The sequence below is a fragment of the Tursiops truncatus genome, chromosome 15 (genome assembly GCF_011762595.2).
Source record: "Tursiops truncatus isolate mTurTru1 chromosome 15, mTurTru1.mat.Y, whole genome shotgun sequence".
Lineage (NCBI taxonomy): Eukaryota > Metazoa > Chordata > Mammalia > Artiodactyla > Delphinidae > Tursiops > Tursiops truncatus.
In genome coordinates this window covers 42,727,803-42,742,218 of record NC_047048.1, presented here as the reverse complement: position 1 = coordinate 42,742,218, position 14,416 = coordinate 42,727,803, and positions in this window count along the sequence as shown.

Sequence of the window (14,416 nt, the reverse complement as noted above, 5' to 3'; positions counted from 1 at the left end):
GAGCCCTCACTTGGGAACCTGCTCAAACTCGCCCGTTTTGCCCCTTGAGCTCCTCAGCCACAGACACCGGTCGGGTATCTCCTTAAGCCCTGACCTGCGCTCAGGTGGTCTGGTTAAGTTTTTGGTTGCTTTGTGTGTAGAACATATTGTTTGGAGCATCAGTGTTCCCCTTCCAATAAATCTATAGGCCCTTTCTCCACGTACAAAAGTAACAGCCTTAGTTTCACTTTTTTTGGCTGCTGTCACATTGTCCAGCACGATGGACGCGGAGCTATGCCTCCAGTGCCCTCCTTCGGGACTGAGACCTTGCGTCCCCGACTGCCAGCCATGCTGCTACCTGGCAACCCCCAGCCATTTGTGCAAAGGAAAGAAACTCAGTCTTAACCTCTGTTGTGAACGCACTCCTTTGCCATCTTCACTCTGGGCAGGCAAAGGTTTCCGGGCTCATTCTGAAGCCCCAAAGTCATGACATTCTGTGTGTGGTGGTTTCTCCTTCTCTCCGTTTTGGCTGACTGGTGCTAGCAGCGCTATGGGTCCCCCGTCACCACCCCAACTGCAGCCTTTCCTCCCTACTCCCTGCAAAGATGGGCAACTGCAATTTCCCTCCCTCTGCCCCACTGTCCTGCCTCCTTTGACTCCCAGCGTTTTCTGCAGGCAGACTAACAGCCTGGGGCTGGTTTTCAAGCAAAGGACTGTCTCGAGGTTTGCCTTGAGTGTGTGCACCTCTCAGGAGGACTTGTCTCTGAGGAGGGACTCTTCGTCTGCCCTGTTTTCACGTCCACGTTCATATAAAGGTGTGTTCGATGTTACTGCAGAACAGATAAGTGTTCACCGCGTGCATCGCCACGTCCTTGCTTCCTTGGAGTTTAGGATAATGTCCCACTGGGTCACTGGCAGGCACACCTGAGTTTGCTTTCCTTCTCCGCCCCCCTTTGCAGAATCACTGGCCCGTCTCTAGGATGAGGGATGAAGCCTTCCCCGTGCACTGGCGAGGTCCACCCCACTGGACGCCTAGTGCTTCTTATTCACCGGACCTGTATTTTTGTTGAAATCTAAATCCAGAGTTCAGACTCTTAACCACGAGCCACCCTCTCCAGGAACCACTCTCTCTGGGCCTCTCAGAGCACAGACTCCCATTACAAGTAACTGAAAGCAAAAGCAAGCAGAATATCGTCCATTTCTCTTTGCTCTTTGGTTCTCTCCCAGCTCTGTTCCCATTAGTGCCCTCCTGGTTCATGTGGAGCCTTGAGAAGGCTTCTGCCTCACCCTTCACGTTCAGCTCAAGACTGTAGCCCCGGAGCCACAGAGAGGAGCCAGGATGGAAGGTCGTGCTCGGGACCTGCTCCCCAGGAGAAACGCAGAGAGACTTCGTGGTGAGCGTGCAAGCCCAGGAGGGGGACGCCTGCCGACTGTCCTTCTGCATCCGCATCTGTGTCCTCATCTGTGAAGGGAGAGGTTTGAAAACAGTGACTGGCAGGTCTGGTACCTCTGTGTATCACCACATGGCTGACGCTGCCTTTTCCTTCCAAAGACTGGCCCTCCAATGGATAAAAACCACTGGGCTGTTTAGGGAGGACATTTCGGTGCTGATTAGTAGCAAAAAATGAAGGGATATAAAAGATAGTATTCAGCCTGGGCTGCTGCTCAGGGAATATTTATAACCTGAAGCACATGCTTCGTCTGTCGTCACGGGTCGTGCTGCGGATGCAGTGTTGTCCTGTGGGTAAGGTGGTCTGAGAAGGCCTCACAACAATCTTAAATATCCAGAGAAGTTGCAAGTACAAAATTAAGACTTTTTATTCCTGAGCCTTTTGAGAATAAGTTTCGGACGTGACACCCAAACCTCCTCCACCAGCCTCGAAACCGTACGCAAATGTCGCAACCAGGAAATGTGCGTGGACACATTACGCCCACTTGTCCTCGGAGCCCGACTGAGTGTCTCCCGTTGTCCCAGCAATGTGCTCTGCAGCAAAAGCGTTCAGGTAAGTATCGGGGGCTGCATTTGGCTGCCAGGTACAGTTAGCCATCTTGTCTGAGACATCTGGGTTTTCCCTGGCTTGCCCGACCTTGACACTTCTGCGGGGGACAGGCTAGTTATATTGTAGAGCGTGCCCCAGTTCGGGTTTGTTTGATGTTTCCTTGGGATTAGATTCAGACTATGCATGCTGGGCAGGAATATCTCAGATATTCTGGTTCTTATCTGGTTCTTATCTCGGCCTATCGGGGGTGGGCGATTTTGACTCACTCCTTTGCTGATGGTAGAACATTGTGAGGGCTTGGTGCTCAACCCCCAGGCCTTCCACCCAACCATCCATCCATCTATCCCACGCTCGGAACAGAGACTTGCGGAACAGAGACTTGCGCTGCTGTCTGTCACATGCATGGCAGGACTGTGCGCTTCCTCACTGGGACATGAGGGAGGGGACAGTGGGAGAAGATTACGTGGCACTTGAACATATTCTCTACTTAATGGTCTAGTCCAGAGGCAGTGGACTTTCAAACGACAGAACAGATGCTGTCCACAATTTACATGCTCAGAAATAAGAGGCTTGCCCACTTCACGTTCTGTGAGGGCTAAATGGCTTTGACAGGGACAGAATAACTTTAACACAAAATACACTGTCAGATTGTCAATATTGGGTTCATTCCTATTGATTTGCATTTGTAGCAACAACGTAGATAGCCGTTGGGTTTTTTCTTTAAGAAAAAGAGAACGTGCCTTGGTTTTAAAATTTAGAGTGTTCTTCCCAAGAGTGGGAAAGCTGAATTCAACATGAGTCCTGGACTCTGACATGGAGGGAAACCAGCAGGAGCCCAAACCATGAATTAACTTTCAAAGAAAAACATTTCCAACAGAGCCAATGAAATATTCATTTATTGTCAAATGATAGCCCCACAGAAAATCTACCATCTAGTCTCCTGAAATAAGATTTCTAGGACTCCTCAGTTTCTGGCATCCAGTGATCAAACCAGCAATTTTTCTGAGTATTTGGCTAGACTCCTGGAAAGTTATACAAGTGTACAATTTGAAATGAGACAATATGATTGATGTAAAGTCCAGAGTAAAACACAGGGAATGAATTGTCTTTTAAGGGCTGGACCAAAGCAAGTTCTTCTGTTACTGGTATTATACTGAAGCAAGAAGTACTTAAGTTACTGGGCAAAAGAGAAATAAAAGTTGCATTCAGCCACCATGTCAAATGAGTTGGAAGTGGGTCTGTCTCGTAAATATGATCCTTTTGAGTCTCCACCTTGGGCAGTGGATCAAGGAAGCAGGATTCTGGCCCAGCATTGTGTCTGGGGCATAATAGGCATGAAATACACCCCTCGATCAGTGAATGCATTGATCATCTTCAGTGATGAGGGCAGTGAATCACCAGGGAGTAGAGTTACTTTTTGTACATCTTGGAGCACTTAGTCTCCCGTTCCTGTTTGCAAACAACTAATTAAGCCCACAGCTGTGATGCTTGTAAGGCGCTGGTCCTTTTCTTGCTGTAGAGATGTAAGGGGATAATCAGACCAGTCCCCTGCACTTGAGGGATACAGTATCTGGACGTGTACAACAGATACGTACAGGATACCAAATTACAACTGATAGTGTAAACGCCCAAAGTAAAGGATAAAGTCGTCCTGGGGAGGGAACTAATATCAACAGCTGTAGATTCAGGGACCCACCTCGTGGAGGAAGCAACATGGAAGAGTGTCATCGAAACTTTGGGGTCATCCGTCCATGTCCTGACCCAGTTTCTTGACCATGACCATCTCCTCCCCTGGGAGGTGGGCTCTTGGCCTCCATGTTCAGTTTTTGAGACCCGACTCCCTGGCCACGAGGGTCCAGGCAGGGGCTGAAAACAATGTTCCAGTGACACCTGGGAGACCTCCTGCTCGGACCCCAGAGCTGCCCTCCTGAGCATGGCTTTCCAGTGGCTCCCAGCCTCCACGAGACACCCCAGGGTCCTGCTTGAAAATCTCGCCTGCTGTTGAAGCTTGCTTCAAGTTGAATTTTGTTTCCTGCTGGCAAGAATCGAAGGTTGATTAAGTCCAAGAGGAGGAGAGAACCAGCTAGCATTTATTTATCTCCACCTGTGTGACAAGCACTGCATTTTTCATCCATTAGTTTGTTTACTGCTCCATGAAGTTGCTGTTATTACTCCTACTTTTATTATTATTATTGTTTTTTGCGGTACATGGGCCTCTCACTGTTGTGGCCTCTCCCGTTGCGGAGCACAGGCTCTGGACGCGCAGGCTCAGCGGCCATGGCTCACGGGCCCAGCCGCTCCGCGGCATGTGGGATCTTCCCGGAGCGGGGCACGAACCTGCGTCCCGTGCATCGGCAGGCGGACTCTCAACCACTGCGCCACCAGGGAAGCCCACTCCTACTTTTAAAATGCGAAAACGAAGCTTGCAGGATTAGAACAACTAAAGTGCTTCCAGGGAGAGGTAGCGGGGGAACGCAGCCCCAGGCTCCGAACATGGCGTGTCATCCATCTCTGCGTCTTCTGGGTAGCAGGTGGGGAAGGGCACGGGGAAGTTGTTTGCCAAACGCCACCAACTTAAGAAACACAGATGTGATCTGGCTTTTTGTAGATTTGCCTTGATTTTTTTTTCTTTTTCATTCATTCTTTTTTCACCGTACCAATATTTTCCAAGAGTTCATCCCGAACTCAGGCCATTCCTTCCGAGTCAGTCGGGTTCTGGGGCTGCAACAGTGACCAAAACAGTGACCTTCCAGAGCTTAGTGCCAGGGTGAGACGATGTGTCAGTGTAGGGTTACCAGGTGCTGCCAGTGCTATGGAGAAGGCTCCAGGGGCACAGAAGGAGATGAAGTGGGAAGCGGGGAGGGACCCGGGCGGGATGGAATGGCCGGCACAGGCAGGAGCCTGTTGTCTGAGCTCCGGAGACACAGGATCCCCAGGTGGCGTGGCTGGGACGGGCCCCCTCCCCCGGGCCTGACTGGCCCAGCCCTGAAGCTCCGATGCGCTGTCCTGGGCTCTCAGGGGTCAGTGCGGTTGCGGAAGGGCCACAGCCGGCCATGGTCCACGCCACCCCAGGCCCTGCGATGTCCCCTGAGCCCCGTCCTCCTCTCAGCGCCCCCGGGCTGTACCCAGACCACCTTCTGGGCTTCTACAGGCAGCTCGTTTCCTGGTGGGCTTCCAGCCTTTAAGCTTGGAGTTTGCCTGCTCTGTCATTCCTCATAAGCTCTGGAATTCCATTTCCCAAAGAGTGGAACTAGGTCTCGTCTTTCTTCATCCGGCCCTGTCCAGAGCATGTCCAGGTCCTGCTCCAGTGTAGACAGCCTCAGCCCACCCAGCTGCTCCTTCCTGAGCCATGTGGGGGCCCTCTGACTCCCGTGCCCACCGTGATGATCACCCCAGCTCCACCCGGTTTGAAATGACCCCGGACAGCCAGTCCATTCTCTCTGCTCTGGTGTGGCTCCTGGCCTGGGCCCACTCCCTGCAGCTTGCGTGAGTCCCGGGACACCTCACGGCGACGGCAACTGGATTACAACCCACCTTTGAGCCCACGTCACAGACAGAGCTGGGGAAGGAAAGGTTTGGAGTCAGACGGGGTTTCTGAGCCTGTGTGGCCAGATCAGCATGAAGTCACATAGGAGCTACGTCTGATCCCACGCCATCACCAATGCAGTTCCAGCTCTCGTTTGACCAGCCCTACTGGGGCCACTGGTCACAGGCACATGACACTTGTTAAAGTATTCTGAATCCGAATAAAAGCCATTCCTACAGGCTGCGTGTAATAACCATGTCCCTGTCCACTCTGGCCCCGGCAGCTGGTGGCCAGATGCCTTGCGTCTCCTCAAGGCAATGGCAGGCTAGTGGGGGAAAGGTCTGTGTTAGTCCCGTTCTGCTGTGTCACCGAGAACCTCACAGCCTCCGCCTGTGACTAGAAGGCCGCACGCTTCCTTCTCTGACTCACAGACCAGAGGGTTGGCTGGGGTTCAGCTCTGCTTGGCTGGCCTGCAGGCTGCGCCCAGGGCTGGAATCAGCGCCACTGGCTGAGCCCAGCCTCCAGAGGACGGGAAAGGTATCCCACCCACTCTGGTGGGACTGCTGTGCGACCCCAGGGGAGAGGGCCCGGGATGGCCTTCCCATCCACCACAGACACAGACACACGCGGGGCGTAACGATGCCATGAGGACATGAAGCCCTAAGACCACACTCGGGGAGGGTCAGTGGCTAACCCTTATGGTCACTGTGGTGCTTTTGCAAGCGAGGCCTGATGGAGCCCAAGACAGAAGCCCTGGGCAGGATGCATGGGAGACCTTCTCGCCAGCTTGCGTCACAGCGTCAGCAGGAATTGCATCAGCAGGAATCCCGACATGCGTGGAGAGAGGAAAGCACCGACTGCAGCTAAGGAAGAACTTGAAGTGTCAACACTGATGGCTTTCATCACCTTTTATTTATTTAGTTTTAACTAAGTCTGATCTGCCAGATCCTCTTTTCTATGAAAGAAAAGAATTCCAGCTTTGGTCTAGAGGAGAAACAGCTCGTGCTGCACAGCTCAAAAGAGAAGAAATGAGCGTTTCTGGCCACTTTTCTCAAGGCGCCGACGGTCAGTATTTCACTCAAGGTCACTTAGAAGTATTGAAAGCAGATGTCCTTGCCCTGTTTGCCACCTACTTGGCCTCCGGTGATGAAGAAAACATCTCGCGTGGTCAAGTGGTTTGTCAGAGTAAATCCAAAGTTACCGAAGGACAGATGTGACCACAAAAGGAAGTTTCACAAACTTTAATTTCCATTCACTCCTGGGCCATCAACCTGTCAGGGATAGTGCTGAATAGTTAGGAATAAATCAGGAGATCTTTGAAAAGGATGGGCTTCCCCCATAGAGCTCAGAGCTCCCTGGAGACTTAGCCAACAATAAGACCAGTTATAGCAGCTAACAGAATGTATGAGTGCGTCCCGGGCACATGGTCCCTGTCACATAGCCCTCAGGACAAAGCTCCGTGGTAGGTACTTTTATTGTTCCCATTTTATAGATGAGACAACTGAGGCCCAGGAGAGCTGAGATCATGGTCACACATCATCCTGCAGGGAAGTGAAGAGACTCTGAATAGAGCTTTTCCTCATGGAGGCAGGAATGCCTTCCTCCTGAAGGCCAGGGCAGCATATCTATCCCTCTGAAAGGGGCGAGACCCTCAGCCCTTGTGAGCACCTACCTCATCAGCAACACGAAGCGGGCTGGACCAGCTCTGCCAGCCTCAAACCAGGGCTTCTGAAGACAGGGGCTGTGTGTATGGCAGGCTGAGTAAGGACCCGCCAAGATGTCTATGTCCTAAACCCGTGGATATTACCTTACATGGCAAAGTCTCTGCAGGTGTAATTAAGGATCTTGACGTGGGGACATGTTCCTGGAGTATGTAGATCGGCTCACAACGCAATCACAAGCATCTCTATGAGAGGGAAGCAGAGGCAGGCCACGTGACCACGGAGGCAGAGATTGGAGTGATGTGGCCCTGAGCCAAGGGATGCCACCAGCCCCCAGAGACTGGAAGAAGCAAGGAATGGATTCTCCCAAAGCCTTGGGGGCTGGGGGGTATGGTCCTGCCAACCCTTGATTTTGACCTAGTGAAGCTGATTTTGAATTTCTGGCCTCCAGAACTGTGAGAGAATAAATCTATGTTGTCTTAAGCCACAGGATTTGTGGCAGTCTTTACAGTGGCCACAGGAAACTAATACATGTGTATGAAATAGATTCTGATACCCTTTTATTCAGCAAACATCCTCCAAGGGCCAGGTGTGTTCCAGGAATTAGGGATCAGAAATGAGTGAAACTTAACTCCTGTGTCTTTCCTCTGGGGCGGGGCAGAGATCTGGGGAGGGAGAGAGAGCCCAGGGGTTAGGGGGGGTGCGGACTTGTGTAGAAGGGGCTCCACTTGAATTTCCACTGATAACCCTGAAGAGAGATGAGCCCACCACTGATATTTGCATCAGAAATCTGAGTCTGAGGCCTAATTCTGTCACCCAGAAGCTGTGTGACTTGGGAAAGGTCACCTGGTCCCACTAAGTGCACTTATTGAATCTGTAAGATGAGGATGGTAACACCTACCTCACAGGGCTTAGGACTATTGAACAAAAGAACGAGCCCAGAAGGGAACCTGACTCAGGGCAGGTGCTCGGCAAACATTCGGGCTTGAATGGCTACACCCACGTGGTGTGACCCAGGCTGCCACACATGGGATGGAGGTGGAGCCAGTGCCGCTGAACTCGGAAACTCAGCCTTAGTAATTTACTTCTTCAAGTTCCTGTTTGGAATCAAAGTCCTGGGAGATGTTACACCTTCTGTCATTAACACCTAAGGGTGGGAACCCAGCACCTGCTCTCTCAGCCACCAGCACAGGAGATGAACCAGGCAGTTAAAGATGAAGACAAGCTAGAAGGGCAGGGCTGGACACACTGCCCAGGGCAATGTCACAGTGGCTGGTGAAGGCCATGCAGTGTTAGGTTATCTGGAGTGAGGGTCTCTGGAGGGGTGTTGAAGGACCGACTCCTTAAGAAGAAATCCAATTTTCCTATCCCTTTGGTTGCCTGGGGTGACCAAGAAAGTTGTCCATGTTTGCATGCCGTGGGCTAAGAGTCAATTTGATAGCAGGGAAGGAAAGTGAGGGCCCTGGCCTAGGTTGGACGGCTCCCCATCTGGATGGACAGAAGCAACCGGCAGGGGAAGGGGAGCGACAGCCCCATGTTCTGCTGTACATGCTTCTAGAACTGAGAGATCATGGGTGTCTCCGAGCCAAGGAGATCAAATTCCCCAGCAACCACTGGGGTGTACTTGTGTCACGTTTCAGCCTCACAGAAGGCTCCATGCGATGAGTGCCAGAGTCAGAAACACCATGGTTGTGGTTCAGCAAAATGCTTTCACAGGCAATACGCATCTCCAGCCTGTGTGTCCACAGGTGGTGGCACCCGGCAGGGTCCTGGGGGGTCATTGAAAGCCTTACGCAGAGAAAGGAAATCATTCAAGTGGACATTTCTACGGGATGATCCGTGGGCTAACTATGATCTCTTGCCCTGGATGGATAGAAGGCAGAGTTTTCCAGAATCATAGTCCAATATCTAGAGTTGAGCTCTGGTTAGATTGGGTGTCATGGTACTCAGATCCAGGCAGTAGTATCTGACGGTCATTCACTAGGAAAAGGAGGGTCAAGGCTCCAGTTGAAAGTCCAGCTCTCAGGAACTTCTTCCCCCGCACCCAGGGAAACATGATGGGAGAGCAGGTCTTGGAGGGAGGAGGCCAATGGAAAGAATTGCAAGTACACAGGAGGATGCCCCTGTCGAGCTCAGAGACCCAAATCCCCCACGTGCAAGCTGGCTGAGATGCAGAAGGCCTTCTGGCGGATCAAGACCAGATCCACACTAGGAGAGGCAAGCGTGCTGCAAACGTTCCATCACACCCTTTGCACGTCCATGGGAGGCATCATCACTTAATCATAGCAATCTTTCCAGCTTGGTCCCGTCACAGCCTCAGAATCCTTCTTAACACATTGCCTCCAACCCTGTGCCCAGGGGAGCTATCCATGGTGCTGCCTCAGCCCCTGCCCTCAGGTTCTCCCTATTCTGCTGTTTTGCTTACTGAAGTTGGCGCCCAGCTGTTCTTGCAGCTGGGACCTGCCTTGACCTGTCCCTTCTGTGTGGTTTCAGCAGGACCTGTCCTGACACCACCTGGTTCTGAGCCTTTCACCTGAGCCCTGCATTCCCATCTCAGCCTGTCCTTCAGTCCTCTCATGAAAATTCTGCCCCCGTTCTTCTGGGCTGCCTGACACATGTTACCCCTCACCCACAAAAGACAAGTTTCCTCATTCACAAAACTCCAGTGGGAATGGGGGCCCACAGCTCCATCTGGACAGCTGCCACTCAAGTCAGAGTTCCAGCTGCCTGGCCCATTGACTAGCCCCAATCACACAGAACACTGGCCCTGCTCTGTGTCATGTATCCCCTGCCCCATTCTAAACGGGACCTGGCGAGGCTGCGTGTAGATGTCATCCCAGCGTGGAGCTCAGCTGCCAGCTCTGGGGAAATGTTCTTCTTTTTCTCCCTCTGCTCTGTAGCTTCTACAGACGGGCCTGAACATCTCTCTTTGCCGCTGGGTCTCTTCTTGGGTCACACTGGGCTCCAAGTTCCTCATGGGCAGGAAGGAAATTGTCCAGAGTCTTTTTAGCTTAAAAAGAATTCAACCAGCCCTTAATCTGTTCCTACTGGGGCTGATGCAGCTCTGTGTAGCTTTACGTTTTTTTCCTCTTTCAGAAGCTCCCCCCCCACCCCACTCATGTTTCCAAGAAACATTTACATTCTAAGGAAACTGGATGTTTTGAAAGGATTCTGGACTCAGACACTTGAGCCTAAAGTGATTCCTAGGGCCCCCATGAAGTCAAGCTAACACCGAATCAAAACACACATAACATGGAAAGAAAACAAACATATTCTAAGAAATAAGCTTAACAGTAAATGTGTTCTGAGCAGCCCCCGACTTCACATTCCATCGTACAAGCCCTGCACTGATACTCCGAAGTGATTACACAGCAACACGAATCAAGGCTACGACCGACGCTGTTCTGAAAGGTTACAGGTCCACTTCCCGGGGCTAGTGCAGCTGGCTTGCCCATCTGCGGGGGAAGAGCGCAGGCACAGGGCCCCCCAGACCACCACACGACACTCAGCAGAAACACTGGGAAGTTCAGAATCAAGCAGATTTGCCAACCTGGCCAAGAGGACCAAACGTAATGACTTCTGTCCGAGGGAGGGAGAGTGAGTCTCCCTGACTTTGCTGAGATCGCAGATGGAGGTGAGAGTGACCCTTCCCGAGAAAATCCCTCCCGCACATCAAATCAGACCACGGGGCACAGTGCTCCCGCCTGGGGGGCCTCTGCCTTTGCTCAGGGACTGCTGGCCCCCACTTGAATCTTCCTTCCTAACAGATTCCAACATCTGCGAAAATACTGCTTCTCAGAGGTCAGTTTCCTGTCCCACAAGAGGGAGGTTTGCGGGACATCAAATTGATCCCACAAGTGAGATCAATTCCCTTTCTATCCTAAGAGTGCCCTGGTTATATCCAGTTTGTATTCAAGTCTCACTGGGAGGTCGCCCAGTGATACAGGAGGATTCAAAACGCAGTGCCTTTGCACCTCACAGGCCATTCCAACTTGTTCACGATTGCCTCTCAAATGGTCCCCACGTGCCAGCAGTAAGCGGAGCAAGGCCACTGCCCGGGTGAGACATCCTCCAACAGTAGCTGCCTCTCCTGGTGCTGCGCCCGGTTTCCTCGGCTCTGGCACCAGGACCCGCCTCTCACTACCCCCCACCCCTCCCCACATCTTTCCTCTTAAAGACTTGGGTTCAAATTTACTCACTAGTCATGTCATTCACACACATTAATTTCTTCTGCCCATTTCTCAGGTTAGAAAAGTGAGGTCCTTTGACTAGCAAGTCACAGGACCTCACTTTTCTAACCTGAGAAGTGGGCAGAAGAAATTAATGTGTGTGAATCTCTGATGGTTTGTGGAGGGTAGGCCCTCCACTAACACAGGTTCCTTTTCCTTGTAAGTTGAGGACAGTGAGAAACCGGCTCTTTATTTCTGCCTTGGGTTTTTTCTTGGCGTTGTTCCAAACCAGGGTTCCACGTGGAGCGTCTCAACCAGATCTGCTTTCACCTCCAGCCCTTTCCTCTGCCGTCTGACACCGTCGTGAGCTCATGGAAGTTCCGGGGAAACACAAACGATCCTTGTATTGGGACAAAGTAAGCCATTGGGAACGTGGATTGTTGGGCTGTAGTGAAATTCAAATCAGACCAAATACTGAACTGTGAGCAACGGGTGAGCTTGAGCAGAGCTCGGACTCCTCAGCCCCCAGTGAGAGTGTGAGCTGCCTGCTGGGTCCCCCGAGGCCGGGACTCTGGAGGGTCTCGCCCTGACCCACCCTCCTCTCCTTCTGCTCTGCTGCCTCCACCCTCCCCCTCTCTCTCTCTCCTTCTCTCCCTGCTCCCTCCCTCTTTGCACCTTCCCTCTCCCGCCCCCTTACTATGCCTGGTGCTCTGAGATGAGATCAGACTGCCCGGGGAGTCTGGACGTTCTGTGACGTCTGGGGCTAGCCTCACCTGAATGAGTCTCTCCTCTCATGGTTGCTCCCCCCAGCCACTACCCTTCCTCCTACGCAGACCCTGCAGCTGGTCCCCTAGCTCCTGCCCCTTCTGCACCCCGTATTTCATTTACACACAGGAGACGGCTTGACTTATTGAGGTGCAGAGTGGACCCGTTTCTTGAACTTGCCGACGTTGAGAACCCACCATCTCCTAGAGGATAAGCTCAAACTCTCTCCTCTGTGTGCAAGCTGACTTCTGCCAACTTTCAATTTCACCACTGAAGAAACTCAGGCCCAAAGAAGCAGTCTTTCTTCCCATTTTAACTTATCAATATGAAAACCAATAAACCCTGGGCCACACCGATAAGTCACACCAGACTTTGAAAAAATAATGATGAATGTTAAGGAATATTCAAATGTCAGAACTCTCGGAAAGGGGGCTCTAATCATTGGGAACAAGCAGGACAGAAAAAAGAAGTTGAGAACATGCTCACTAAATGGCAGAGGTGGAATTGTCATAAAGTTGGCTTTGAGGGAACAGAACTGAAAGGTCTAGGAGGAGAACTTGTCCTGATGAGTCAGAGGACTGTTTTTGATGCTGTTGCTGGTTTTTAGTCCCCAATTATGAGTTACAGCCCACAGTCATTGTTTGGAGTATCCTAAGCGCCTCTCTCCATGTACTAGGGCAGTTAATTTGAGCATCCCTCTTTTGGAAATCTGGCACTAAATGCTGCAGAGCTTGAAGCCCAGGTTCCATCCATCTGTGGTTTCCCAGAGGCTGGGCATCCAGCGACCACAGCTGGAAATCATTAGGCTCTCAAAAGAGCGCTGACCGTGAAATTGCAGGCCACCCTGATTGTTCTGATGCTGACTTTGTCAGTTGCATGAGAAAGAATATTATTCTCTGTATGTCTTCTCAGGCTCAAAGCCCTGTTCAGCTGAGACTGAATACCCAAGTAGGCAGAAGATGGACCCTTGGATACGGCAGAAGCCAGTCCTGTGATGCAGGACAGTGACCCAGACCTGAGCTCCAGCGCTGCCACTCATCAACTCTGGAACCTGACACTCCCACTTCTCTGGGGACCGAGCGTCCACATCGACAGGCAGGACCTCTTACCTCACTGGATACAGGAGAAAAGTAAATAAGAAAATGGATGAGATTGAAAGGATGGGGCTAGGGAAGAGGCAGCAGCTGGAAATGAAGTTGATGTAGAAAAACTCATGGGGTACAGTCAACACTTTGTTAGGAATGAGCCAACATTTGGATTTGAGTCTCCAGCAGCTCGTGCAAAAACAGAAACAGTATAAGGTGACCAGCACCCCGAAAGCACTCCTGTCGTCTCTTAACAGCTCTGCTCTGGGGCCTCCCTTCCTGGGGCCATCTGCACACTGTCCACTGGAGTTGCAGCTTAGGTGTAGACGGATCATGACCCGGAAACAGTCCTCCACCAGGCCCTCCGCAGGCTTCTCCGTCTGGGGTCATCTGCCCTGTAGATCAGATGTTTTAACCCAAAGTGCCAGGAGAAAAGCAATCTGTTGGTGCCATAGAGCTTGTGGGTCTGCTGTCTGGGCCTCCAGGCTAAGGACAGACGGTGCACACCTATGAAATCTGGGCTCTGCCTCAGGAACTTGAAGGTCTGTGCATGGAGTCAGGACAAGGTGGACTGGCTTTAGCCGTGTGAACGTGATGGCTTAGGTTGGGTTCTAGGAGCCATGTAAGCGGTTTGTCTGGGTGACCCCAGGAAGCACAAGAAGCGTGACGGAAGTGAGTCAGGGAAGGAGGCCAATGAATCCTGCATTCCCAGATGCAAAGGACAGTCATTGCAAAATGTTGTAGACAGGAATGAAAGAAGGAGGCTTAAACAAGAAAGGATTATCCCCAGACGCGCAGGCTCAGCGGCCATGGCTCACGGGCCCAGCCGCTCCGCGGCACGTGGGATCTTCCCAGACCGGGGCACGAACCCGTGTCCCCTGCATCGGCAGGCGGACTCTCAACCACTGCGCCACCAGGGAAGCCCATCCGGTCCTGTTTTTAACCACAACGTCCATGGCGGAGAGAGAGGAGAAAAACCAAAGGCAACCTGGTGGCATGGGACAATTGAACAGGAAACGGGAAGATGAGTGAGGTGCATGGGTGTTGGTTACGGTAGGAAGGTCAAAGGGAGTGACTTCTGTGAGCGTCCACCAGCTGGGAGACTCAGCCAGCTGAAGCGCACGTGGTCAGTGCCAGCGCCCTACTCCTCAGACCCAACTATTGCAGGTCCTAGACAAACCAATATTTAAATAAAGTATCTGTGATTCTGTGAGCTAAAGACAATCTTTGT